Raw genomic sequence first — 27,577 nt, forward strand, 5'->3', positions numbered from 1 at the left:
AAAAATAATATATTTGTTTATTTTTTAGAAAGAGAGCAGGGGAGGGGCAGAGAGAGAGAGAGAGAGAGAGAGAGAAAGAATCCCAAGCAGGATCCACACTCAGCTTGGAGCCCGACACGGGGCTCGATCTCACGACCCTGGAATCATGGCCTGAGCCAAAATCCAGGGTCAGACGCTCAAACACCTAGCCACCCCTAGTGCAGGTAATCTTAACGTGCAGCCAAGATTCAAATCACTGCTTTAGCTCACCCTCCTTGGCCAAAGGAAGAGAAGGAGGAAGTCAGGGGCAATGATGGAATAGTGCTGCCTTCGAAGATCATTAGCTTGGGTCTGAACCGTGGCACTCCCAGCTTCTGCCCTTGGAATCTTGCGAAGAACACCCGCCACTAGAGCTTTCTGCAGTACTCAGAATGGTCTCTATCGATGCTGTCCAATGTGGCAGCCGCGAGCCACATTGAACTAATTGCTGATGCAACCCAGGCTGGGAATGTGTGGATTTTTAAACTTAAAAAAAAAAAAAAAGTTTATTTATTTTGAGAGAGAGCGCGTGTGCACGCAAGCGAGCAGGGGAGGGGTAGAGAGGAGGAGGGAGAATCTCAGGCAGGCTCCACACTCTCAGTGCAGAGCCCGACACGGGGCTCAATTTCACAAAACATGAGATCATGACCTCAGCCGAAATCAGGAGTCAGACGCTTAATCGACTAAGCCACCCGGGCGCCCCTAGAGATCACGTATATTAAGCTCACGGTGCACACAAGGCATTCAGTAAAATGCCCGTTTATTTTCCTTGTTAACATCGGCCTGTCGCTCTTTAAAAAAACAAAACGAAACAAACTTGCCGTGCAAGTGAGCGCTCAGAAGCACCCCGCCACCGAGACGAAAAGTTCTAAGCGGTTCCACAGGACCTCCTGGAAAATATTCCTTAATTGTAGAAGTTCAATTGCAACAGGACGTTATCAGTTGCAAGGGCTGTATTTCATTACAGATCTAGCCGCAGCTCAATAAATTAAGCAATCACTCAAAATAACATGTTGCTTTAATCCCCTCTTGGAACAATTTCAAGTTGTTTGGTTTCATATTAGCACAGCGCTTGAAAGGAGACTCACGTTGGCCTCGTTTCTTGTTCCTCAATTCATCAGCCCTTCTCCGGATAGGTCTTTGCGCGACTAGCAGGAGGGAGCCGAGCCAGAACTGCTTTTTTATCAAAACCCGGAGCGTTTCCATCCTCTGGCCTTTATGTGTGCCACGGCTCATTCGCTAAAATTACTGGCGGGCTTATCTGCAGCGAACACAGAGACACCTCTCAGCAGCCAGTTCTGGACGTGAAAAGCAAACTTGCAGGGGCTTTTCTGTTCCCATCTTCTCCCGAGTGGTTGGTTTATAATCTCACAGCAGAATTTCATTTCTCCTAGAAACTTGGCACCGGAGGTGTCAGCCAGGGAACATATTTGTTTGTGTAAATTAAAAGAAGAATATGTTTTGACCATATTTAAGTTCTAACTGCACTAAAGAAATAAATACTGAGCTGCACAACGCTTCTCCCTGCACGGTTCTGGCTCCCCTCCCCAGACTCTGCCTTTGTTTATAAAACCCAAGCTGATGAGAACTCTGAACAGGTTATCATCCCTGAAAGCTCAGGGGCCACGTCCACCTCACCTGGGGCCACGTGGGAAGCCCGCGTACCTCACTTGGGACTTGCTTCCCCTGACGGACTGTGCCCTTGATGGGGTGGGTGAGGGTGCGGAAACAGGCACCCCGCGCATGCGCTGTGGATGGGCACCGGACAGAGGCTGTCGGAATGAGAAATGCACATATGCTCTGGACTGAGAAATCCCGCTTCTAGGAATGTATCCTAGGAGTGTACTTAGACCCGTGCCAAAGAGAGTGTATGTTATAGTGGCGAAATCCTGCCGTTAAGTGAAATGCTGGCCGGTAGGGGACAGGTTATGTATGGTGCAATGCTAGAAGTCATTAGAAAGAATGGGGTGGGTCTGGGCTGTCACGTCTTCAAGATACATAGGAACGCCCCCGGCTCTCTTGACGTTATGAGCAAAAAAAAAAAAAAAAAAAAAATGCACTTGAACGTGCCTTGAAAATGTATGGAGATTATGCAAACTGCATACAGTGGCTACTTTTCAGAAAGCAAAATTAAAGAGAAATGGCCAAGGGGGTCCTTCATTTCCCACATTTTTCTCTTCTGTACTATTTTTCTTGCCATGAACATGGTATTATTTTTACAATTTGGGGCAATGACATGACATAGTGTATTTAAAACGATGTCCAGGGGCGCCTGGGTGGCTCAGTCAGTTAAGCGTCAGACTTCCGCTCAGGTCATGATCTCGCAGTTTGTGAGTTCAAGTCCCACGTCGGGCTCTGCGTGGACAGCTCAGAGCGTGGAGCCTGCTTCGGATTCTGCATCTCCCTCTCTCGCTGCCCCTCCGCTGCTTGCCCTCTTTCTCTCTCTCAAGAATAAGCAAACATTAAAAAACTAAATAAGATAATGTCCACCCTCAGGAACAATATAAAAGGGCAATACTCTTTGCTTACATTTCTGGCAGGCCAATGGAGTAGTGGTGGGGATCCTTGCTTCTCTGGCTTCTTAATGCAAATAATCTGTGGTGGGCTGCATGGTGGGTCCCAGAGAGATACCGGATACGTCTACCCTCCCAGTCACCGGAACCTATGAACATTACCTTGTGTGGCAAAAGAGGTGTTTAAGTCAAGGATCTGGAGATGAGTTTATGCTGGATTATCCAGATGAGTACTATGTGCCTCCTTAAAGAAAGAAGCAGAGACAGACACAGAGTTAGAAAGCAGGAAGACGGAGGCAGAGATTGGAACGATGGGGCCATCGGCCGAGGACGATGGGAGCCACTAGAAGCTGGGAGAGGCAAGGTACAGATTTTCCCCTGAAGCTCCGGGGGGGGGGGGGGGGGCATGTGACCCTGCCAGACTTTGGACTCCTAGCCTCCAGGACTGTGAAAGACTCCATTTCTGTCATTGTAAGCCTCTTGGTTTGTGGTCATTTGTTACGGCAGCCCTAGGGAACTAACACCACGCCTGCTTTTCTAACGCCTCTAAAATGCATGAAGGAAGCCCAGAGGTATTTTAAGAAACAAGTTTGGGGGCGCCTGGGTGGCTCAGTAGGTTAAGTGTCTGACTCTTGATTTCGGCTCTGGTCATGCTTTCAGGGTTCATGGGTTCGAGCCCTGCGTCGGGCTCTGCGCTGGCCGTGTAGAGCCTGCTTGGGATTCTCTCTCTCTCTGCCTCCCCTGTTCATGTTCTCTCTTTCTTTCTTTCTCTCTCTCTCAAAATACATAAATAAACTTAGAAAGAAAGAAAGAAAGAAAGAAAGAAAGGAAGGAAGGAAGGAAGGAAGGAAGGAAGGAAGGAAGGAAGAGAAAGAAAGAAAGAAAGAAAGAAAGAAAGAAAGAAAGAAAGAAAGAAAGAAAGAAAGAAAGAAAGAAAGAAAAAGAAAGACAGATTGGCTGGCCTGTGTGTTTGGGGGAAACACAAAAGATTCGTTCATTCACAGCACAGGTATTTCTTGAGCATGTCCTTGGTGACAGGCCCGGGTCTAGGTGCTGAGGGGACAGCGGAGAACAAAGATGCCTGACCTCCTGGAGCCGGTACACATCCCTGAGGTGGGAGGGATAGTATGTAAGATAAATGGAACATAGAGAAAGACCCGCGGGTGGTGGAGGGGGCCAAGGAGAACAAGAAAACATGGGAGGAAGACAAGTGTCCAGAAGGGGGCTGGGGCATGGGGAGGTGACACTGGAGTAGAGCCCTGAAGGTGATGTGGGCAGGAGCTGTGTGTCCACCTGAAGGGAGAGTATCCGGCAGAGGGAAGAAGCACGGAACTTGACCCTGCCAGTGACCCAGTGGTTGGACCACAACAAATAGGAATGAACTGCCCTTTCTCCCCTCAAGTTTCCTTCCCCACCTCCCTTCCTCCCACGCTTGCTGCCTGCCTACTGTGTGCCCGCAGCTGGGGGCCCAAAGATGTCCAGGGTCCCCAGGCTCAAGAGGTGGGGGGAGGGGACAGCCCTAAACAGATCACCACAAACAACATGGCAGGCATCGGAGCTTGGCCAGGATAAGCTGCCTGCCCAGCCCATGGCGGAGAGCAGGGCAGGGTGGGGAGGAGAAGTGGGTGTGTGTTGGAGGCGAGGTTGGGGAGACCGAGGCAAGCAGGAAAAGGGTGTGACTTCAAGTCCAAGGACGTAGCTCTGATCCAGTGCGAAACTAACGGTGCGTTGCGGCGGTGCCTCGAGACGTGCCTGGGGGTTGTCGTATTCTCAAGTACAGCAGGCACACCTGGGGGGGTTGAATGAGTTCCGAGGATAACCCACCCCTGTCGGTTTCACACAATCCACCAAGGGAACAGTCCCCACGTCCTGAGTGGGGATGCTCTGGGTCACACAAACACCGGAACTGATCTGAAGTACAATCAGGGATTCGCTACTCTGGCAGCTGCGATGGAAAAAGGGCAACGCTGAGCTGCTCCCGGATCCGGGACCCGTCAGGCTCTGGGGTCAGAAATTAGCGCCGGACCCTTTCCGTCCTCCCCACCCCACCCCCTCGCTCATGTCTCCCTCTTGCAGCTTATTAACCTCAGTCTCTGAGATCGCGGGTGTCTCTGGACGCCAGAGAGTGGGGATGAGGCAACTTTCCCTCCAGGTCCAGGTAGGACGAGCCTTGTCTGGCCTTGCTAGGGTCCCATGACCCCACGCGGACCGCTTGTGGTCGGGCACAGAAGTGGGCGGCCGTGATTGGCCATATTTGGTCACGTGCCCATGTTTGGCCCAATTACTATAGCTGAAGGATGGGTGACGGCCACCTTCGGCCATATTTGCACATGGCGTCCGGTCTGTTGGCAGAAGGCGGGAAGCAGGTGCTTGCAGAAAACAAAAAATAAAAAACAACCCCCCCCTCCCCCCCACGAAACACAAGACCCACAAATAACAATAACAACAACAACAAGAACCCAGAGGCACCCAACCCCTCCGGAGACATCTGCTGGCTGTGCTGCTTCTACCTTGACTCTGCCGAGAATTGCCGCAATCCTGGGCCAGACGCTTTGAGATCCACTCCTCTGTCCCCCAGCCCCAAAGCTGCCTGCGGGATTTACTCAGACCTGGCGTAGTTCTTTTTGGCTACTGCCATTATGTTACTCTGATCAAATTAAAAAAAAAATTTTTTTTTTTCACCTTTGGTTTGCGATGGCCTCTCCTGCCCCTATAGGTCTGCCCCTGTGTTGAGCGGGGCATTGCTTGACCCACAGGTGAAGGTGTAGGTGGAGAACGGAGTGCGTGGGTGAATGTTCACTTACTGCACATGCCACCGTAGGAGGTGCAAGGTCCTTAGCTGTTCTTTCTTCAAGGAGTCCCTCTCTCGTCCCCTGGACCCCTTCCCAGCCGTGTCGTATGCCCTCCGTGACAGGGCCCTGGTGGCATGAGGGCCTCGCTGGGCATCATCCAAACACACACTTGGGGGCTTCGAGTCTCTCGCGGTCTTGAGTAAAGCTGATACGTTCCTAGGTTGAGACGCGAGCGCGGGAAATCCGGTTCATTTGATTGGTGGAGCTCTTTGGAGCTGAGAGCGTTTGGGGCGCCATGATGGGTCGCCGGTGTCCGCCATGGCCACCTACCTCGAAAGGGCATCCCGGGTCCTGCCGCTGCGCTGGACTGTTTGCTAACCAGGGGGCCTCTGTTCTTCAGCCTGAAGCCCCGTGACCCGCTGTGAGATCAGGGGACACTCAGGGTCCAGGACAAAATGGCATGGCTTAAATAAAACAACTGCAGGCTCTTAGGGAGGAAGGCTTAAGGCCAATGGCTGATTCTTTTTTTTTAAGTACTCATAACCCACAAGTCAACTGGGGTCATCTTATTTTTGGAGATTCCAATGGAATAGGCTTGAACTCTGTCCCACGTGCCACTGTCTCCCACATGGGAGACCCAACTTTCCTTGGAAACGTCCCAAGCCTTGGAGGTGAGGGGTGCTTAGGTCTCTCCTAGGCACCAAGGCTCTAACTTCCCGTGTCTGATGAACTCGTTCTGCCTGGGCACCCTTTTCGCTGGCCTCCTGGGGACGTGACACGGACGGTTGCACAAGGCCTATGTTTGCTTTAATGCTCCGATGTTGTCATCTTGAACTCCTTAATACTTTGTGAACCAAGGGCTCCACATTTTCCCTGTGCCAACTATGTAGCCAGTCCTGATTTTCTCAGGAGCTGTTTCCTTTCCACCCCACGTCGATCCACTCGGGACCGTGCCCCAGTTCGCCCATTCTCCCCACTTCCGTCCACACAAGGATGTGGGTGTAGGAGGCTCTGTTGGTCTGGGACAAAAGACAAGCGCCGACCTCTCAGCCAAGGGAGCAACCTCAAGTCAGCGCTTGAATTGGCTTTGGAACTCTTCAGAGAGTCACGGGGCGGGGGTGTGGGGGGCAGGACGGGAGGCAGATGAATCAGAACTGGCGAAGGTTGGTACTTGGTGGCCCTGGATGGTGGGCCCGGGGTGCTCCTAACAGCATTTTCCCTCCTTTGAGTATATACTCCTTAAAAGGCTAACCACGCATCTTCCACATAACCTGGAAAATGCCACCTGTAGGTATAACGCAGAAGAGAAGTGACCGTGACAGGGCACACCCACGCACGTGTGGAAAGCTGCGTTATCCCTAACAGCCAAAACGTATGAACGATCCAGATGCCCGTCACCTGGCAGGTGGGTGAATAAAACGTGGACAGCACTGGGCCACAAAAAGGAATGAAGTGCTGCCACGTGCTGCCGCGTGGACGGACCTTGAGAGCGCGATGCTAAACGAAAGAAGCCAGTCGCAAAGCGTCACGCCGCGTGTGATTGATAGGAAATGTCCAGAACAGGCGCATCGACAGAGAAGAAAGCACACGAGTGATTGCTCAGGATGCCGGGGGTGGGGTGGCGGGGGGTGGGGTGGGGGTGGTGGCAGATGCTAAATTTTTGGGTGGTAAGAAGGAACTCTCTCTCTCCTGCACCCTCTCCCTGCGCACGCACAAGTGGCCGTCTTCCTTTCAGTCACCTTCTCGTGCCTTAAGATGTTTTTCATTCTATTTCCCAGTCGTACAGACTTCAGAAAACGATCTTCTCTGAGGAGAAGTTCCTTCCACAGCCACAGTGCCCCGCTGAGGTGTCTTTCTAAAACTCTAACACTTTCCTCTTCAAAAGTTCCCCAGTCACAGCTACTAAAATCACAATTTTAAAAGCACCCCCCCCCCCGTGTTCTGTTATGGCAGTCACTAATAATTCCTAGCAGTTGTAAATTCCAAGAGCTTTGTGATTCCCTCAAGAAACGAGAGGCCGACCCAGTCTCTCCAGAGCCAGGGGTCTCTGACCGAAAACGTAACTCTTAGTAGCGGCACAGGTAGGGAGAGAGGGTGGGAAAGAAATGTTGCCAGGGCCGAACCCGAAGGCAGGTTTCGAGTCTGAAACAGACACGGGCCGATCGCAGCCTGTGGACCAATTCAGCTCATGTCTGTTTTTGTAAATGAAGTTTTATTGGAACACCCAGCCATGTCTGTTCTGTATCGTCCGTGTCTGGTTTTTTTGTCCTAATGGCTGAGTGGAGTAGCTGGGACACAGACCACGAGGCCTGCAAAGCTGAAAATATTTAGTGTCTGGCCCTTTAGAGACAAAGTTTGCGGGTCCCGGGGATGGGAGAGCCAGGCTTGAACCCCAGCTCATCACCTGCTGGGTGTGTGACCTCGGACAGGTCAGTTCCTCTAAGCATTTCCTCATCGGCAAGCTGTGGACAGTTGTGCCTCCTTTTCATGTTGCTTGGGCAACTAAAATGACTTCATATGTGTAAAGCGCCTCGTATATATAAAGCCCATATACATGGGTGGTTATGTTATTTAGAAAAGGAAGCTGCTAACTCCTCCTTTACAGGGTTATCTGCAGCAATGGAGATAATGCCTGTGAAAACAGTTGGCGAAAACATGTTTATCATTGTCATAAATATCTTAAAGGCTTTTGAGATGCGTCTGGGTGGCTCCGTCGGTTAAGCGTCGGACTTGGGCTCAGGTCATGATCTCACGGTTGGTGAGTTTGAGCCCGGCGTCGGGCTCTGTGCTGACAGATCGGAGCCCAGAGCCTGCTTCGGATCCTGTGTCTCCCTCTCTGACCCTCCCCTGCTCGCTTGCTCGCTCGCTCGCTCTCTCTCTCAAAAATAAATAAATACTGAAAAAAAAAAAAAAACCATTTTAAAAAGGGTTTTGAGATGATTCCTTGCTTCTTAGTAATATTTATAATTTGAGCTTTGAGGGTATAAAAGACCTGTAATAACAGAGGAAAAAGGACCTTTAATCCACACATCCAAACCCTCTCATTTAACAATCCAGGAAACGGTGCCCCCTGGTCCCCAGCTGGGACTTGAACCTGCCCAGAACTAGAACCTGAGTATTTTTTTCAACTGAACTCTGCGTCTTCCCCAGTAACAGATGCTCAGGAGCCCAGGCCCCCCGCGTGTCTCTAAATATTTGTGCCGTGGCTGAGCTCCCCACCAGAAGCTGTTGAAGGCGCTCTGCTACAGAGCGTTGGCACACGGGTTTGGGACGGGGAGGGGAGCAACCAGAAGCACATCCGCACCCCCTTCAGGGGCCGTCAGGGCTGGCCCCGCACCACCCACGACCTGCTTTCCTGGAAGGTGTCATTTAAATAGGTTTGGATCAGGGGCACCTGGGTGGCTCAGGCAGTCAATTTTCTGACTTCGGCTCGGGTCATAATCTTGCTTTTGTGTCCCAGGAGCCCGCACATTACTGACACACACACATCGGAGTACACACGCGTGTACACACGCCCCTTCTCTCAGATGCTGACGCCACGCACACAGTGCGAAACGTTCCCCCCCCCATATGGGATAATTTCTTTGCTTACTCTCCCACCTGTGCCTCCCAACTCAGCTGGGAGCCCCATGGGGACAGGGGCTGTCGGGCTCCCGGCTGTGCCTCTGGGACCCAGCACAGTGCTTAGCACACAGTAGGCCCTCAATAGACACGTGCCCAGTGACAGGAGGCAGGAAGCCCGTGTCCAGCCGGGGCGCTCTGATCCAGAATGAGCAGCTGCAGTTCTCAGAACCTCCTACTGAGTGGCTCAAGAACTTGTTTGGGGGAGATCCCTACCTAAAGGCACTCCTGGCTTTTCTCACCTGGGGGTCTCCCCCCTGAGCGGGAGAGAGGCACAGAAGGGGTGCCTGCGGGCCCAGCCCCCATCCTGGCAGCCTGCAGGGCAGGGGCGTGGGCTGTGCTCTGGCAGCTGGGCCGGCAGCTGGCCGCCAGGCTCTCGGTGCCTGCCCCAGCTGGCCAGCTGGGCCCCGATGCCACCCCCCACCCCATGACACAGCAGAAAGTGAAACCAGAGTCCGCCCCTGCCGGCTGGGGCCGAGCGCCCGCCGTTTCCCTGTAAAGCCACCAGCCCGGGGTGCGGGGGGAGGCAGGGAGCTGGCGCCCAGGCCTGGCATGGGGTGGCCTGTCGAAGGAGTGTCCCTCCAGGCTGAAGGCACTGCTGTGGCCCCTGCCTGTCTCATGGGGCTGTTGGTGAACCATCGTAGCTGCCCCATGGAGCCCTGTGAACTCCTTGATCTGGGACGGAGGGTTCATTATTGTCCCCATGTCGCTGAGAAACTGAGGCCGACAGGTTCCCTGGTGAGGTCATGGGTCGTCACGACCCCAAGATGAGAGACACATCAGAGTGGGTGTAGGGGCGGAGGGCTCTGTGTTGGCGAGCAGGGAAGGGGTCGGGCACCCCCGAGAAGGGAAGACATGTGACATCCAGGCTGTCACAGGCGGACCCCTCCCCAGATTTGAATTGGGAACCCACCCCGCTCCATCTTGATTTCTGCCCCAGGCTCAGTCAACCGTGTACCACAAAGGGCCCTTCTCCCCGTGCCCCCAATTGCAAACCAACTGCTTGCTGTAAATAGAAATGAGCTGTACAAAGAAATACCTATGAGAGAAACGTACATCCTTAGCCGGGTGCCACTTAAAGTTATTGAGTAGATCTGTGCATCAGACTCGGGAGATCGCTATTCCGAGGGGTGGGTTTCATGTGGGAGGAAATGGCAGCGCGGAGAGGTTGAGTCATTTGCCTGGGTGGGGGGGGGGGGGGACACAGCGGGGGTCACAAAGTGCAGGCAGGCTGATTCCAGAAACCTGTGCTCACTGTTGGGCTGTGGTCTCTCCTCCATGTCTGGGTCGTCTCAGCATATAAGGCGTGTGTTCAGTAAATATTAGTACTAACACCTTCCATGGTTAATGCCTCAACTCCCCCATTTTCAAAGCACCTTCGGGGCTTGTACTGCACGTGAGCGCACAGCACTGGGTACAACCAAGAACCCCTTGAGGCCAGATCCTGGGGTGTTGCCCTCCCTTGGCGGATGGGGAAACCGAGGCAGAGAGTGGGAAAGTGACGTGTCCCGGGGAGCTGGGGAGAAAGCCGGGACCGGCCAGGGCCCCGTGCCAAGGTGAAGATCCCAGAGGCCCAGGGCCAGGCTGAACGTGAAATTTTCGCCTCATTCGCCTGGTCAAACAGGTAATGCCTGTTTCTTTTCCACTTTCCCCACCTCCCCGCCAGGAACCCCCAGAGCAAAGGCCAAGGCCGACAGTCCCCACGGCTGCCCTGTTTCCCGGGTCTGACTTCCAGCCCTCTGCCCGTGGAGACAAAAAGCACGTTTAGCAACCAATGTCTGTGCGTGGCGCCTTTTTCTCGCTCTTGGCAGTGACCAGTTCAGAGCGCTGTGAGTGGAGAAGGAGGTGTCTGGGGAGAATGGGGCGGGGGGCATCTTTCTCTCTTCCTTTGGGTGCTGGAGGAACTCAGAGCTGCCGTCTTCCCAGCCGGCCCAGGGGCCCCGAGGAATACTGCAAGAGCAATAAGGATTTTTAGGGGCATTATGATAGTGGAATAGAAACACATCTGCCCCCAAAAGTCCCTCATTTTCCCTGCGGTAACGAACCAGCTGGGCAGGAAGTGGTGGCTCCCGGAGCACCAAGAGCCAAAACTAAAAAGGAAGAAACGTACAAAGTTAGAGCAAATTTTAAACAAGCCAAAGCTTTCACGGTATGCGGCGGCTCCACCCAGGCTCCCCCAAAGGCTGACGATTATTGGCTGGTAATTGGCTACATGTGTCTGTGTGCGGCGGCTTCAAGACCGACGCGCCTCCTCTGTGCCCGGAAAACCAAGATCTGGAATCCCAGCGCGGGTCATGAGGCTCGTCCCCTGACACCAGGTGACTCCCAGGACTCGCCCGTGACGTCTCTCCAAGACCCCGAATGGTTGATTACTCCCCACTGTCGTTACTGATCTAAGGAAACCACGGATCCGTCGATACCTCCTCGCGGGGACTGTGGGAAAGGTGGTCAACTTGGGAACCTGTGAGGAAACATGTGGGAAGGGAGCAGCTGTTTGCAACCAACTGCAGGTTGAAGGCTTGGGGAGGGGAGCCTGCTGGTCATCACTGATGGGGCGCAAGGAGGGGAGAATGCCTGCTAAGATCCGGGATGCCACCTCTCAGGTCTGGCCGCTAGTGATTGAGGACTGGGAAGTCCAGGGCAGTGGCTCCCCTGGGGCCTGTGGCCTTCAAGGTCTCTGCAGGTGGGCCGCCCCCCCCCCCATTCCAGCCAGCACGCCTGGCTGAAAGGGTTAACCCTGAAAGGGTTAAGCTCTCCACAGTGGCTGACACCCAAGGAGGAGAAGGCTGCTCTCACAGCAGGCTGGCATATCACACTGGGCCATCGAGACAAGAGAGGGGCTGAAAACAGCCTCTCGGAGCTCTGTCAATGGAGGCCACCTTATCGCCATCGGAACGAAAACGGGACGCAAAGCCTTCCTGACACAGAACCAGCTCCCTGGGCGCTCACTGTCTCCTTGGCACCTGCCGCGTGGCCCCGGAGCCCTGGCGGGGACCCTGGGCATCTGTGCTGGTGAGCACCCAGCCGTCTGGGCCAGGCCTGCAAGGGCGCGATTCTACACTCGCCATGTGACAGCTGGCAACCCGGCCGGATCTCTTCTTTCAAGCAGCACCTAAAATATTCTCTGGGTGAACCCGCGGCTAAATATGGCCTGGCCTACAAGTGCCTGGTCTGGACCTTTTAATGCCATCCTAAGAGACAATCAGGAGCCCACGAGGCCTTCTGGTGGCCTGGAGTCCGGTTGCTGGGGCCAAATGGGAGTCCCGTGGGACTGGTGACTCAGGGCTGGGTGCAGCTTGCCTGAGCGGGCTTCCTTTCAGTGCGTTCTCCCTGGGATGCCCACCCAGTTCTCTCTGGGCTGCTGGCCCCGTTGCCGTGCCCCCCCGGGCCCATCCCAAGTGGAGAGTGGAGAAGACTTCCTGCTGGCCTGCAGAAGCACAGCTCCGCCCCTGAACCTTCTAGACTCACGTCCGCTCTCTCCGCTCTCGCCCAGGCGGATTTGCCCCAAGCCCACAGGGCGGCCTCCTCTGTTTCCCTTTGAGCATCTGGGAGGCTGGGCTTAGCAAAGTTAGGTACTGCCCTCAGCACGGGCCACGCGGTAACGGCCGGTGAGCCCTGAGAGTCTCTGGGGAGTCCCTCAGGAGCCACACACCCCTCTTGTAGCCAAGAAATGCTGCCGGCTGGGTCCCGGGAGCAGAGACCCCCGGACACCTGTCTTGGGGCTCGTGTGGGCTCCAGCGGTGCCTCTAGGGCCACGTTCAGGCCTGGGCTGGCAGCGGTCCACGCTGTCTTGGGCAGAGATGCCAACAGGCCTGAGCACTGATCTCACGCACGATTCCAACAAGAGAGCCTAGTTTTCCACACGCCTCTGAGAACACCGCGCTGCCCGGCTGGCTGAAGACCGAAGGTGGACGCCGACTCCCTTCCCTGCGGAGGCCAGATCCTGGAGAAGAGGCTCAGTTTGCCCCCCTCCCTCCCGCCCCCCTCTTCCCGTGGCTCTTTTCCCCGTGGCTTTCTTGTGACAGCGACGTACACATTTTGTAGGTCTGTCTCCCTTTTGTGGAGTGGCGTGGCCATTCAGGGACACAAACTGGCCTTGTGGTTCCTTAAATGCAGATGTGTTATAAAAGGAAGATGATGTAAAATCAGAAACCTGAGGGTTCTGTAAACACTGACGTGCCCCCTGTAACTGAAGATGCGAGGTAAGGCTGCTCTGAAGAGAGCCCCAGGGGGTGCTCAGGGTGACGGGAGGGCCCCCAAAGTTCAGTCCTTCCAAACTCTCCACCACATCCACCCTTTTGCTTGTAAAAGCCCGCGCGGCTACGGGGCCCGAAGAGTCTCTGGTTGTTTAGCTCACGTTTGCGTCGTGTTTCAGGGTTTCTTTGCACCCCGTTCCATGCACAAGCCGCAAAGAAGCCTTTTACATCATCCCGATGCCGGGCAAGAGAGAAAATTCCGGCTTACGTGAATTCTGATCAACACCATTTCCTTTTGTTGGCGTGGGCACCTCGGGGCTGGCAAACGAGTCTAAGGACCTGAGTTTGCCTCAACTTTCATCAGGCTCATTTTTATCCTCATGCCCCTAAGAGCTGTATTTATTCTCCGATCCCAATGAAAAGAGGGCACACCGATCCACTTCTAGAAAGCCATACCTTTAGCGGGCAAGATTCTTCTTTCTGTTCTTAATATAAAGTGTGTGTGTGTGTATGTGTGTGTGTGTGCGTGCACGCGTGAGTTTTTGGGGAGCGGTACTGGGGTACTGGGAAGGGAGAAATAGAGGGAGTGGTCCCTCACAGGGACTTTCCCATTTTTCACTGGTTGGCATCACAAACGCGTTTCATTCTTAAGGAAATATTCGTCACATTACCCCCTCTTCCTCACCCCTAACTGGCTCTACATTTCCACCCCCTTCGAAAACTTTTTGTCCCTAGGAGATGGGCTCTGCTTGTATATTGCGAAGAACTAATTTCAAAGTTGCTATTTTTTTTTCCTTCTAAACCCACACTTCTTGGTGGGGTGGGGGGGGGGGATAGCAGCCGCTTCATGAAATTTCACACAGACGGGCCAAAGGAGAAAAGCCAAAATGCATTCAGCATATTCAGTGGTTACACGTTCCTTTTTTTTTTTTTTTTTTTTTCTTACTGCTGCAGGGAGGGCAGGGAGAGGGGAGGGTGGTGGGAATATGAAAAGAAGCTGTGATTCTCTGCCGAATCACTGAAGACCTCTCACTGCAAAGTCCTGATTTATAATCTCTCCACCATACTACTTTGCCTGTTTCCAGACTCGGTGCGGGGGGTGGGGGGGTGGGGGGGGCAGAGTTCGCTAAATGTATTCAGCGTTACAGGCTCGGTTTCAGAGGGCTTCGTGGAAGCAAGGGCTGTGCTCTCTCTCGCAAGTGCTCGCCTGACAGCCGACCAGCTCCACACGCAGCTCGCGACTCCGCCTGGCTCCCCGCACTTCGCAATCCAGCAATGTTAACATACGGCTTCCCCGCCCGGTTCTGTGGCTCAGTATCTTGGGGCCACGTTCCCGATTCCGGCCTCGTTAATTCACGTAAAACACCCTATTTGTGGAAGTATCATTAAAGGCTAATTTGGCGAGAGATCCTTATTTAGCAAAGCAAATAGGATCTGACAGCTCTCTGGTGCGGCCAGGGCGGTGACAATTCAGCAAAGCACAAACACAATTTATGTCACAACGTGACAACTGCCCATCATTGAGCCACGCTGCAATTCTGGGCTCCTGGATTTTGTGCTGTTTCATCGTGTCCCATAACAAAGAGAAAGAGCCCGGGGAGTAAAGGACAGTTTTTGCCAAGGCCCCCAGCAACGCAAATGTCATCTGTGTGTACATGTGTCGTGTCTATTAAACACAGAATCCTCTAGCAAGAACCTTGTGTTCCAAAGTTCTTCAGGAACAGCTCACTTGGCTATTCTGTGCGGTGGACACCTGATTGAAACCCAGGTTTGCAAGTAAATAAACTTAAGGTAGGTGGGTGTCTGTATAGGGCACGGCTGGAGGGCAGGGCTGTGTGTGTAAATTAATACGACGTAATAAGGTCAGCGTTCTGGGAAGGGTATGGGTGCCCCCACCTCCCCCGCCTTGCAGAGCTCCTGGGAACCCAGTGTCCTGAGTTTCTTATAAAATGGCTTAGAGCGAGGTGGCAAAGAAATCCTGTGACTGCCGGTGGCAGCGAGCAGAAGGTTGCTCCTTTGACAAATTTGAAGACAAATCTAATGTAATTACCATTCCCAGTGTGATTCTGGGGTGTCAAACAAACACTTTGACATGACGGGTATGCCACTCAGTCCCTTCAAATCCTACGACATCTCGCTAAACCACAGGGGGGAGAAAAAAACAACAACTGTACGATTCCCTTATCTCTCTGGCCTCGCAAGGCAAGAGGCCCTTAAAAACATAGCAGGTTCAACAAACTGAGAACACACACACGCACACACAGAATATTCAACCCACCCCCACCGTACAGCCTTTCACTTTTACCAAAAGTAGCAAACCTCCCCCCTTTTCTCCAATCAGCTTTTAGACGTGCAGCTTGGAGGTGTTAGCTCTTGGCTGGCTCTCTCCACGGGCTGCTGGGCCCGAATCCCTCGATGTTTAGAATGACCCCAAAAGCGGGACTTTGTGGGCCAGTTGGATAAAACATAAACTCATCTCGCCCTCAAAACCCCGATTCTGGGACCACAGCCTCCGAAACGGTTCCAAAGAAATGTGTTCCCCTCCACAGCTCACAGCACTGGGGCAGGCTGCCTCTGAGGCAGGATTTTGGAGAATCCTGGATAATTAAAGGAAACCTGGGTTTTCCTGCAGGGATGACAGTTGATCTCCTGGAAAAGCCAGCACCGTGGTGGGAGGGATGGGGGAGGGTATCTGCCTGCCCCTTGGGGGTATCTTCTCCTTCTTCTGCTTCCCAGCCCCCCTGTAAGGCCTGAAAGCTTCCCAGGAAAGACGCTGGGCGCCCAAAATGTCCCTCAGCGAAGCGCAAGTGCCCCTGGTGCCGCATACGGTCCCCACCCCACCCCCCATATCCAGCTAAAGTTTAGTTATTTATGCTCCTAATTGTCCTTCATTAAAGTCAAATTTGCTGCTTGCCCGGATTGGGGGAAATTATTTCCACCTTAATAGCTCAATTAGCCTCCGGGTTCTGACAAGGCCACCCCCCCCCCCACCTTTTCTCCCCACTTGCACCCCCCTCCTTTTTCACAACTTCTCCTAAAAATAAATTATAAATATGGATGTGTCCTCAGAGGATCTGAGCGGCACATTCCAACGCTCCCCACGGTGGGGATTGGAAGCGAGAGAAAGCAGAAAGGCCACTCCCCCCCCCCCCATCCCCAAATCAAAATGCCTTTTTTCCCCCCTAACTTTTGCCAGAGCAACACGGTGTGGTCTCGGGCCCCGGCACCCGGATCTGCACCCCGGAACCTAGTTTTCCCCTAACCCTCCCCCCCCCTCCCCTCGCGCCTGCCCATCAGAAGCTAAGCCAACGTGCTATGGCCGCCTGCTCCTCGGAAGGAAGGGGGGAGCCGCCAACTTTACTTCGGGGAGGTGGTAACTCTCTGGGGACTGTCCTCCCTGCTTCTCCGTTGGTCCCCAGGGCCCGGCCCGAGCCCGCGCGGCCCGGGGCGCACGTGGAGTGGCAGGGCGCGGCGGGCGCGGACCGGCGGGCGGGCGGCCTGCTCTCCGCGCGGCATTGATATCGGGGTCACGCAGCGAGTCAGTTTCCCGCACGGGCTTTCCGGGGTGGGGGCGGGGTGGCCGCCTCTCCAAACGCCCATTAATTTCCCAGCCCCGGCATCGGGGGAGCGGGGGGCTGCCTCGCCCCATCCCACCTTCTCTCCTAACACGCCCCTCTCGGGAGCCGGGGAGGGGGCTGGGGGAGGTGGCCCAGCTCCGCCGCCTCGGGGGGCGGCAGCGGCGGCGGATCGCAGCCCAGACGAGCGTCTAGCGCCGGGTCCCCGGAGAGCCCGGCGCTGCCCCCGCCACCACCTCCCCGCTCGCGTCCCCCCTCCGCACCCCCCCCCCCCACCGCCAGGCGGCCGCCCCGCACCCCTCCGGCCCGGGGGCCTGGGCACCCACCTGCCGCGGCCCCTGCCCTGGCGCGGGGGAGGGTGCCGTGCAGGCAAGAGGGTAGACTCACCGCCGCTACCTCCTCCGGGGGCGCAGGGGGCCCCCCGGGGCTGCGCCTTCCTGGGCTCCCGGGAGGCGTGCGCGGGGCGGGGGGCGCCCGCGGGCCCTGCAGCCTCCGCCTCGATTGGAGCCCAGCCTCAAATCCTTCACCGCGGGGGGTGGGGGGGGAGACTTCCAGAAAAAGATCCCACCCCTCCCCAGACAAGATCCAAGTGATGGGCGGGGGGCGTAGAAAATCCTTTTCTGCCGAGAGCACGGAGCCGACGGGGCTGCACCCGGCCTCCACGGTCCGCTGCCGCCACAAAGCCGCGCCCCCGCCCCCCCCCCCCCGGCCCGGCCCCCCCCTCCCCCGCTCCCCCCCCCCCACGCCCTATGGCCGGCCCGGGGCGGGGGCTGGGCCGGCCCGGGGTTGGCGGCGCTGGGGAGGCGGCGGCGGCCCAGGCGGGGCGGCTCCTCCCCGGCCCGGGAGAGAGGGCGAGAGCCTGGAAGCGGCGCGCGCCCGCCTGCCCGGGTGGGGGCTGGGGCGGGGGCCGGGGTGGTGGTGGGGGGGTGCCTTCCTAGAAACCCTCGCCAAATATAGTCAGCGGATAGGGGCATTCCTAGAAATGCGGCGGCGACGTCAACCTCGACCTGTGGGGGCAGAGCCTGGGGTTCTCCAAACTGGGGGGGGGGGGGCTCGGGGGAGGGGGAGATCCCCACTTCCAACACCCCGTGGGCCGGAGGAGGGAGCCTGGGCTGGGCCTCCCTCCTGGGGGCGGGCAGGCGTCCTCCACATGCGCTCCAGGGATCCCTCAGCTGGGGTGCAGGGTGCCTGAATGGGGACACATCTACTTGAGATTCAGACTCGCCCCCAGATCTGCTAGCCTCTTTTGGGAACACTCAGTGACAGCGCCAGCAGGCGCTTTTAGCCGGTCCTCCCAATTTTCTTCATCCCCCCCCCCCCCCATGCGCAAACTGTACAAGTAGGAGCAGCGTCCAGACTGGTGGCCCCGAACCTGCTTGGGGATGACCGGAGTCCCTTGGAAGCCCCAGGTTTGAAACTGGACAGACAAGCTCTGTTCCCAAGAACTCCCCAAATACCAACCCACTTTCAGGCCAAAAAATAAAGTTGTGTTTTCCGCCCTCCCTGTTCCAATGCACTCTGTTGCTGTTTTCACAGCCGCTGGCCACCAGCTCTGGGAGATGTTCTGGAAATTGGAGGTGGGGCATTGAGGGTCCCCTCTCCACCCTGCAAAGATCTGGCCCCTGGGGTGACACCCCACTCCATAAGCTACATAAGGTTCCAGCCGTAAGGGGGGACCCTCCCCTACAGCTCAGCCCCTCCTGAAATCTTCCCTACCTGCAGCCCTTGCACAGGAACCCCCTGATCATCATGCAAGTGTCCCCTCTCGCCCAGACAGGATCCAAATAACTGAGACATGACTTGTCCCCTTCCACTGCCCAGCCTCTTTTCGAGTAGCTGTGACGGGATCGAGAGCCTCCCAGGATCATAAAAAATGTATTTGCTGTCCTCTGTTGGCCGACATGTGTCACACTCAGAAAATATATCACCGAACCCAGTGGGCCCTCCTCATGCCATCAAGGGGGTCCCAGGGACCCCAACCAGAGGGAGTGAGCCAGGCAGAATCCTCTATTCCTTCTCTCCCAGGTGCACCCCTATCTCCTGCCCCCACTTTGCAGGGAGGAAGGGAGGAAGGGGTCCTCATCTGCAGCCACTGCACAGGACTTTGACCCACTGGTTTGTGACTGAAGTCCCTTCTCCCTCACTGGGCTCTAATTCCAGAAGCCTGGAGGACAGTGCTCAAGAAGAGGCCAGACAGGCTGTGTGTGTGTGTGTGTGTGTGTGTGTGTGTGTGTTGGCGTAGGGGTTCTCTGGGTTTACTCTGGGCCGAGGGACCCCTAGGGGATAGTATTTCTCATAGCAACTTGGAGGGGAATGTGACAGAAGAGGATAGGTCAAATGCCTCTTAAGGCAAAGGGCTGATCACTGATAATCATCAGTCCCCATTTCCTCCTGAGGCCCTACTGTGTGCCAAGCATGTGACATATACTAACTCACTGAGCTCTTCCCATTTTCCAGAGGAAAACACTGAGGCTTTGAGGTCAGTTGTTCCTTGATCTAAAGCTTGCTTGCCCTCTTTGTGCCAGGCCCAGAGCTGACACTGCAGCCACTGTGGCCAACAGGACGGGTCCCTGACCCCAAGGAAGGCATCGTCTCCGGGAGAGACCTGAGCCAGCAGCCAGTTACCATGCTGACCCCTGTGGTCCCGGGCACGAGCTCTGGAGCCCAGCTGCCTTGGGTCAGGACACCATGAGAGACCAAAGCTGGGCTGAGGGTGTCCACTGGGACCCCCCCCCCCGCCCCTGGTCCCACTGGCATGTAGTCTCCATGACTGGATACTGCCATGGGGTAGGACACGGGAGAGGCTGGACTCTCCCTGCTGGTGCTTCTCATCAGCTAGGTGACTCTGCCTGGGCCTCAGCTTCCTCATCTGCAAAGTGGGAGTTATTATTATTTTTTAAAGTTTATTTACGTAGAGAGAGAGAGAAAAAACACAAGCTGGGGAGGGGTAGAGAGAGACTCCCACGCAAGCTCCACATTGCCAGCACGGAGCCTGACAAGGGGCTCGAACTCACGAACTGTGAGATCATGACCTGAGCGGAAATCCAGAGTCGTCAGATGCTTAACTGACTGAGCCGCCCAGGTGCCCCTGTCAAGTGGGAGTTATAGAACCTGTCTTCTAGGACTTTCACAGGGATTCAGTGAGACAAATACCCTGGTAGGGGTATTTGGCTTTTTTTTTTTTTTTTTTTTTCATTTCTTCTTCTAAGTTTCTTCTTTTTATTTATTTTGTGTTTAAAAGTTGCAGGGTGAAGTACCACTAACAGAAAATCCGTCACAAAAACCTCCTAACAAGTGGAAAAAATAATAATCAGAAATGCCGCAAAAGTTGGCCCCGTTCACATATTTTCAGACTTTTACTGAGTATTTCCTCTGCTGCAAATTGGTTCTGTGACATTTATACAAGCATTTCCGGATGGCGCTGCGCGCTCCAGTTCATCACGGTCTCTCACCCAAAGCTGAGAGTCCCCGGCTTCTGAAGGCAATACCTGGGAGCTCGGGAGACGGTCCATCTGAGGCGCTGCGGACGTTGCTCTGTTCCTTCACCTAAAGATGTTTCCAGGGAGGCGGCGTTCTTGCGCTTCCCCCTTCTCTTTGCTCTCACCTCCCCACAGCGTCAGAACGAGGTTTTGGAAATCCAAAACAGATTTCCTCTGTTTTTGCGCTCATTCTTAGGGGCAGGGAACCCGCTTGCCAAGTTCATAGGTAGCTCCACACTGAGAATGGGGTTTCGCCCAGAATTTTAGCCACATTTGACCAAAGAAGGGCCTCTGAGTGAGTCTGCGAGATGGTTGGTTGTGCGTGGGATTATTACCTGGAGGAGGGGCTATTGGAGGAAAGAGGAAAGAGCTGGGGGCGGGGTGTGGGGTGTGGGCGTGGAGTCTGGGCAGCAGGTATGGCCTGTGCAAAGGCCGGACTGCTGGGGAGTGGAAATAGCTTCCTGGTGCCACGGCGGCACAGGCTCAGGGGCCTGGAGGGGCTGACCCCCACCCACGTCTGTGCACAGGGCCACAGGATTCTGGAAGCTCACTCATCACCCCCGGTCCAGGCCCTTGGAGCTGGGTGCAGAAAGAAAACGCACGCTGTGTTGGGACCAGCAGGGCCTGGGGGCAAGACCCCCCCGAAGGCAGCCAGGGCCCTGCCTTTACCTTGGACTTTAAAAGCCCCCTAAAAGATGTTCCCCCAATCCCTTTGAGGCCTGCTCTTGCCTGTTCTGGCTCAGCTGCCTGGGACTCAAGCTGGTGGCCAAGCTGAAATCCAGTTCAGCTCTGGAAGAGCCGCCAGACTCCGGAAAACACCCCACTCTCCAGCCGGAAGCCCCAGGGGCCCGCTCCGGCCCTTCTCCCAGGAAGGAGCCTCACCCGCACCCGAGTTTCTGGCCCGGAGCAGATGCCAAGGCCCAGGCCGGAAGTGCAAGGTGGCCACACCAGGCAGTAGGAGCCTCAGGGAAAAGGCCTGGATTCCTGCTACCCTGCCCTGTCTAGCCCCCATGGTAGGTGGGGCGAAATCAAGTTTTGTTAGAGAATGAATTAAAGAAAGAATGAAAAGTACTGGAAAGGAAGCAGCCGGGCTGGGGCCATAGTGACGTCCCATCTGTGAAAATGTTGAGACTCCCAAGAGGGGGAGAACAACAGGCCCTGTGTAGACCGAAAGATAAGCTGCCATTTGGTGAGACCCAGGGGTCTGTGGTTCCCGGTCTGCTGGCGACAAGCCCCTCGCCTGCTAGAGGCATCATGACACAGATGTGTGAGAAAGACCGGTTAAGAAAGCCTTTGCAGGGCTCCTGGGTGGCTCAGTGGGTTAAGCGGCTGACTTCGGCTCAAGTCATGAGCTCACGGTTCGTGAGTTCGAGCCGCACATCGGGCTCTCTCGGCTGTCAGCGTGCAGCCCGCTTGGGAGCCTCTGTCCCCCTCTCTCTGCCCCTCCCCTGCCTCTGTCTCAAAAATAAATAAACATTTGCAACAGAGAGAAAGCCAGAGATCAATCAGGCTGTGACCTGGGACAAGTCCTTGGCCCTCTGGAGTTGAGTTTCAGTTAGTTTCCTGATCGCCAACAATGGGGTTGTTAAAAGGATTAAATCGCCTGATTCACAAAGTGCTTGCTGGGGTCTGGAGCGGTGAGCACTCAATAAATTGTAGCAACGATCAGTCGCTATTAAACGGGCTAGGAATAGATTCAAACGCCTGAGGGTTTCTCCCTTGTCTACTCTAAGTTGTGGTTGGGGTCCCAGGCACCAGGGACTGGGGTGGGTGGGTCAGCCTGGCCCACGTGGGACCTGGTCCCCTAGAAATGCAGAGTCGGCTCCTTGGAATTTCAGCAGAGGGGCCAAGCTGTGTCAAGAAACTGGAAGATGAAGGAGTGGAGGGGGCGCCTGCGTCCGCATAGACCTGTCTGGAAACCGCGTGACAACGGACCTCGCGACGCCTCTCGGGCCGGCACCAACTTAAAAAGAAATGCTGTTGGATTTGAAGTATTTGACCAGAGGTGGTGACGGGCAGCCCACAGGCCAAGTAGAGCCCGCGGATGTGTTTCGTTTGGCCCGCAGACCATTTAAAATAATAATAATAAATTTGACTTGGTGGCCAACATTTTTAAATCAGGAAATTTCATATTTAAAAAATCCAGATTTCTGGCTTCTCTTTAAAAAAAAAAAAATCAGATGATCAAAAGACTGGGCAACGCGGGGCCGCATTCCCACGGGGCAACAGTCGGCTGGAGCAGGACAGTGGGACCCAGTATCAGTCAGGGGAGGCTTGCTGTGTGACGAGCCCAAACTTTCAGTGGCTGACCACAATACAGTTTCATTTCTTGGTCATATTATCACAGCCCAAGAAGTGGGGAGCACAGAGATCCACAAGTTCTCGAGGAACCGGGGCACCTTTTCTTTCATGGCTCTCGTATCTTCTAGGACTTCCTTCTTTCTCTGTGAACTGGGAAGACGGTGAGGGAGCCTCCAGGGAAAGCAAACCAACTAAGTGCATCGGCTAGGAAGTGTCCCACCCGGTGGGAACCAATCAAGAGGCCCAGCAGGAACCTAAGGGGGCTATGAGTTGTGGTGCCTGGCTCAGAGACCAGGAGGAAGAGGCGGCTTATGAACGCCAGCATCTCTGTTTCAGGTGACCGTCCCCGATGCTTCCTCAGCTCAGTCATGGAAATTCTCTTCTCATTGTCTTTCCTCACCCCTCTGCCGCTCAGCTCTTTGGCTCAGAGGAAACAACCAGTTTTTGGTCAGAGAATAATCATGTGATACAATCCCCACCAATGAGACAAGATGGATTTGGATGTGATGCCTGGAACCGCAGCAGCCATTTTGGGCCAGCGTTGGGGTGAAACCGACATGCTGCTGGCAGAGAAGAGAGATAGTGGAAGGAACCTGTGTCCCGAGTGCTCAAGAAATCAGCTGAGAAACCCACCCTGCCTCTCGTAGTAGTACCCCCTGGTAAATGCATAATAAATTTCCTTATTTTTAAAGGCAGTTTAAGCCAGGGGAGCTGCTGTTCCTTGCAGAAAAAAGTACGCAAAGTGCTAAGGCCATATAGTTTTTGCCTGGCTGGATTCACTTAGGTCAGCTGCCTGGCCATATAGATATTTGGGTTTTGACCCCTTGACTTAAAATTCTTTCTTTTTTAATGCAAAGCTTGGCCAGCGCCAAGCTTTATGGCCTGAAATAAAAATTTCTGAGTGTCTACCACTGGAGAATGCGATGTGCAACTTTCAGTGCTGCCTGGGACAACAGGGTCCCATCCAGGGCCTGAATCTCCACCTGCAGCCTTGGGAGTAAGGCCTTGATATGCCCGTCAGGGTAATGGGTGAGGGGACCGGGGAACCTAGACAGGGGAGGGATACATTAGAAAGGGACAGAGAGTCTGAGAAAGAGAACGGATCGTGTAGGTGACAAGGGGAGAGCTGGTCAGAGGAGAGTCACCCCAGCTGGTTTGGGACAGCGTCTGGGGAGAGGCCAGAGGCAGCTTCCTATGAGATGGGCCAGCAAAGAGAAGGTAGAATTTTTAAAGCCATGGAGTTGGGTTGTTGGAGTCTCTCCCCACTCATGCTGGCTCTGGTATCTTCTGGAGGCCCACAGGGGGGCTTTAAAGGGCTGTTCAGTCCCTCTGGAGTGTGACCTTGGAATGCCACATTCCGCAAATGTCTGCATAAATCTGAGTCAGAGAAGGCTGGTTCAGGAAAAGGCCCAGGGATGGGCCATTTCTGCCTCTGCCCACGTGTCTCTAACCCTACCCCATGCCATTCCATCCTCTGGACCCTGGGGACAGTACCTCCTCTCTCTTCTTCTCAATTATGCCATCTATAAAGTGCAAGTAGTATTTTCCTCATCATTTATGTGCCAGGCTCTGAGCCAGGTGGCCTGATGTGGGTTAGACCACACTAGACCCACTTTTTTTTTTTAAATTAAAAAAAAAAGTTTATTTATTTTTGAGAGAGACAGACACAGAATGTGAGCGGGTTAGGGGCAGAGAGAGAGGGAGACACAGAATCGGAAGCAGGCTCCAGGCTCTGAGCTGTCAGCACAGAGCCCGTCTCGGGGCTCGAGCTCAGGAGCCGTGAGATCATGACCTGAGCCGAAGTCAGATGCTCAACCGACTGAACCACCCAGGCGCCCGCCCACCCTTTTTTTTTTTTTTTTTTTTTTGCCTGTAATTGGGAGGTATTTCAGGCTGACCCAAAACAATAGAGAATAATTTTTTTAAGTTTATTTATTTATTTTGAGAAAGAGAGAGAGAGAGAAGGGGAGGGGCAGAGAGGGAGAGAGAGAGAATCCCAAACAGGCTCCATACCAGCAGTGCTGAGCCAGACGCGGGGCTCGAACTCATGACCCATGAGTTCATGACCCGAGCCGAAACCAAGAGTCTGATGCTTAACCGACTGAGCCACCCGGGTGCCCCAAAACAATAGAGGATAAGTCAATAGACACCCACAGACTACCACCTATGGTGGCTTAATTAATACGTAAGTCAAATAAATCAAATCGAGATTCACTCAATACCCCTCGTGTGCCCTTTCTCCCTCTCGGCCACCTCGGACATCCCCACAGACAACGCCGTCCTGAATGTAGACGTCATCACTTGCAGGCCTGTCTGTATGCTTTTACCGCCTATGTAGCCAGAAACAACTACAAGATGTTTGCTCTGTGCAACTTGCAAGATGTTTGCTCTGTATAAATGGTATCGAGATGCCTCCTCGTTCCCTGCCTGCCTTGTGTTTTGCTCCACGTTTTGTGTGCCTAATCCACGGAGTTGGATGGAGTTAGGGTTTATTTATTTGAACTGGCTGAGCTTAATTCTCTTCTGTGCGCACTCCACAGTTTGCTTTTCTCTTTTCCTGGACGGACACTTCGCCCTTCCCAGCAACGCTGCTATGAACAGCCTAGTGTAGACGAATTTCCGCACGGTTTACGGGCCAGAGCAGAGAGGCTGGATCTCACTGAACGCGAGATTTTCGGAAACGTGGTGGCTGTTAGCCCGGCGTGGCCTCTCGGAGTCCTTGTTGTCTTAGACCCAGAAGGTCTCACACATTCACACACCCTGTCTGGCTCCCCTGGGCTTCCGAGCTTTCGACCTCTGGTCTCGTGGGAAATGCATTGGGCATGCAAGGCGGTAATTGTAATGATTTGTGCTAGGTGCTGTGAAAGCAAGAGACCCCAGGCACTGGTGCTGCATCGAGGAAATAGCAACTCCAACTGACGAGTTCAGGAATGATTCAAAATCATAGTTAAGTTAGGCGAAGTTTTGTGGTATGAGTAGGAGTTTTCCAGGAAGCTGGAGGTGGAGAAAGGCCATGATAGGTAGAGGGAACAGCCTAAGTGCAGGCCCAGAGGACTGAGGAACAAGTCGAATTGAAGGAATAAGAGAGGCTGCTGTAAAACACTGAAGAGCACGGGGGAGATCGGTAGGACACTTGGGGCCCAGAATGCCATGCTAAGGAGGTGGGATTTATCCTGGTGGTGGTGGGCATATGGTGAAGGATGGAACGATAAGAGTGGCACGTTCACTGGTGTTTTCGAGAGAGGTCAGGTGACAGTGGAAGAAGCGTGGAAGAGAGACAAGACTGAAAGCAAAGGAAACCAGGTGGGAGTCTACTGCAATAGTCCAAGCACCAGTCATCAAAGAAGAAATGGAACCGTGAAGGTCTAAAGCAACACACAGGAGGTGACTGGCGAGAGTTTAGGCACTGACCAACTGGATGAGCAGAGGAGGAAGGAGAGGTGAGTCAAGGGTTGGGGTAGGCAGAATAATGGTCTCCCAAATATGCCCACTCTTTAATCCCTAGAACCTATGAATATGTTGTGTTTTGTGGCAAAAAGGACTTTGAGGATGTAATTAATATCATAGACTTTTATTTAATGTTTATTTTTGAGATAGAGAGAGACAGAGCATGAGCAGGGGAGGGGCAGAGAGAGAGGGAGACACAGAATCCAAAGCAGGCTCCAGGCTCTGAGTTGTCAGCACAGAGCCCGACGCGGGGCTCGAACTCGCAGACCATGAGATCATGACCTGAGCTGAAGTCAGATACTTAAGAGACTGAGCCACCCAGGCGCCCCCTAGAGTCATAGACGTTTAAATAGGAGGATTAGACTGGGTTTTCTATTGAGATTGAGGCGTGCCCAGTCTCAGTCCAGGAGCCCCTTCCAAGCAGAGAACTTTCTTTGGCTTGCATGAGAAAGAGGCAGAAGGCGAAGTAAGATTTGAAATGTGCGGATGTCAGGACACACACGTGCAGGGACTGGAGAGGGGCCTCGAGGCGCCACGGAAACAGAGCCCCGTCCTACCCACGCGAGGAACTGAATGTGGCCACCAAGCTGAGTAAGCGTGGAAGCTGATTCATCCGGAGCCTCCTGATAATAGCCCAGCCGGGCAGCACCTTGACTTTAGACTTGTGGGAGACCCAGAACCAACCTGGGCTTCGGACCTGCAGAAACGGAAAGATTAGCAAACGGGGCGGTTTTAGGTCGCTAGGGTTGCGGTTAGGTGGTACAGAGGCCGGAGGAAAGGGTCGCGAGCATGGGTTCTGGGTTTGTCGCTGGGCTGCGGGCAGCTGTCCCCGTGGACCTTGTGGGGACTTGGATGGAAACTAGATCTCCGTGTTCCTCATCAGACTCTTCCTGTGTTAATTATCTGTTCCTGCAGCAGCAAGATTACCAGGAACTTGGCAACTTGAGGCCACAGGCATTTATTGTCTCCCAGTCTGCACGCGGCTCCGCTGGGTCCTCTGCGAGGCTGCAGTCCAGGCTGGGCTCTCTTCTCGGTGCTCAGCCGGCGGCTTCCTCGGTTGGGGCTGCTGTAACAGGAGACCACAGACTGGGGGCAGGGGGTGCTTAAACAGCACACTTTTATCTCTCACTCTTCTGGCCGGGAAGTCCAAGATCAGGGTGCTGGGAGATTTGGTGTCGGGTGAGGGCTCATCTCCTGGCTTGCCGACGGCCTTCTTGTCCTCACAGGGTGGAGAGAGACCGAGCCCTCGTGCCCTGTCCTTTTTTTATCTTTTATAAGGCATTAATTCCACCGCAAGGGCCTCAACCTCAAGACCTCATCCTGCCCCAATTACCCCCCAAAAGGCCTCTTAGGAGTAATACCATCACACTGGGGATTAGGGCTTCGACATACGGACTGGGGGAGGCGGGGAGTAGGCGTGAGCTACAAACCTTCAAGCCCAGAGCAACTGGAAGGACTCATTTTCTTCCCTTTTTTTTTTAAGTTTTGTTTATTTATATATTAAAAAAACATTGTTTTAATGTTTATTTTTTGAGAGAGAGAGAGAGACAGAGAGAGAGAGACAGAGCATGAGCGGGGGAGGAGCAGAGAGAGAGGGAGACACAGAATCGGAAGCAGGCTCCAGGCTCTGAGCTG

The 27,577-nt window shown here is 54.3% G+C and overlaps 1 long non-coding RNA gene across 4 annotated transcripts; it reads right to left on the reverse strand.

The window, feature by feature from the left end:
* Positions 1–761: 761 nt before the first annotated feature.
* LOC102900900 lies at positions 762–17,403 on the reverse strand. 4 transcript variants are annotated; one of them, XR_006591084.1, is made up of 3 exons: positions 4,617–5,329; positions 1,684–2,775; positions 762–1,279 (listed from the first exon to the last, which is right to left on the reverse strand). It is a non-coding gene; the product is annotated as an uncharacterized LOC102900900 (long non-coding RNA). The 4 variants fall into 4 exon arrangements; XR_006591082.1 differs by lacking the exon at positions 4,617–5,329 and adding an exon at positions 17,103–17,403 and having other exon boundaries at positions 762–2,775; XR_006591083.1 differs by lacking the exon at positions 4,617–5,329 and adding an exon at positions 5,336–8,142 and having other exon boundaries at positions 762–2,775.
* Positions 17,404–27,577: the final 10,174 nt, after the last annotated feature.

This window comes from Felis catus, chromosome E3 (assembly GCF_018350175.1).
Source record: "Felis catus isolate Fca126 chromosome E3, F.catus_Fca126_mat1.0, whole genome shotgun sequence".
NCBI classification, from domain to species: Eukaryota; Metazoa; Chordata; class Mammalia; order Carnivora; family Felidae; genus Felis; species Felis catus.